Source organism: Chrysochloris asiatica, unplaced genomic scaffold (assembly GCF_000296735.1).
Source record: "Chrysochloris asiatica unplaced genomic scaffold, ChrAsi1.0 scaffold00011, whole genome shotgun sequence".
NCBI lineage: Eukaryota > Metazoa > Chordata > Mammalia > Afrosoricida > Chrysochloridae > Chrysochloris > Chrysochloris asiatica.
Window position 1 is genome coordinate 18,972,824 of NW_006408529.1, and position 360 is coordinate 18,973,183.

At 41.7% G+C, this 360-nt stretch overlaps 1 pseudogene; it reads right to left on the reverse strand.

Moving 5' to 3' along the window:
* The window catches only part of LOC102810525, a 37,175-nt pseudogene extending 37,042 nt beyond the window's left edge, over positions 1-133 (reverse strand).
* Positions 134-360: the final 227 nt, after the last annotated feature.

Genomic DNA, 360 nt, shown 5'->3' on the forward strand with positions numbered 1-360 from the left:
TGCACAGACAGAGACAAATGAACAGAAAAAAAAAAAAAAAAATCACACCTTTGTCTGAAATGATCAACCAGATGTCTGCAGTGGGAGTGCTCCCTTGCTCTGTTATCAGCTCTGTCACACCTAAGATGGCCATTCTGGCACCCACTGGCAGTCACAGATCAGAAAACACTACCTTTCTTGCTTCTGCTGCAAGTCCCACTAGCAGTAAGCTGTTGGTCCTTCTAAATATTGCTTTATATTTAGTTCAGAATTCTGGGGCCATCTCATGAAACTTCTTTCTACAGTAATCTGTGTTATTGGTGGTGGAGGTCTGCACTGTGTTTTTCCCTCCTTCTATTTCTTTTGATACTTTCTGCATCA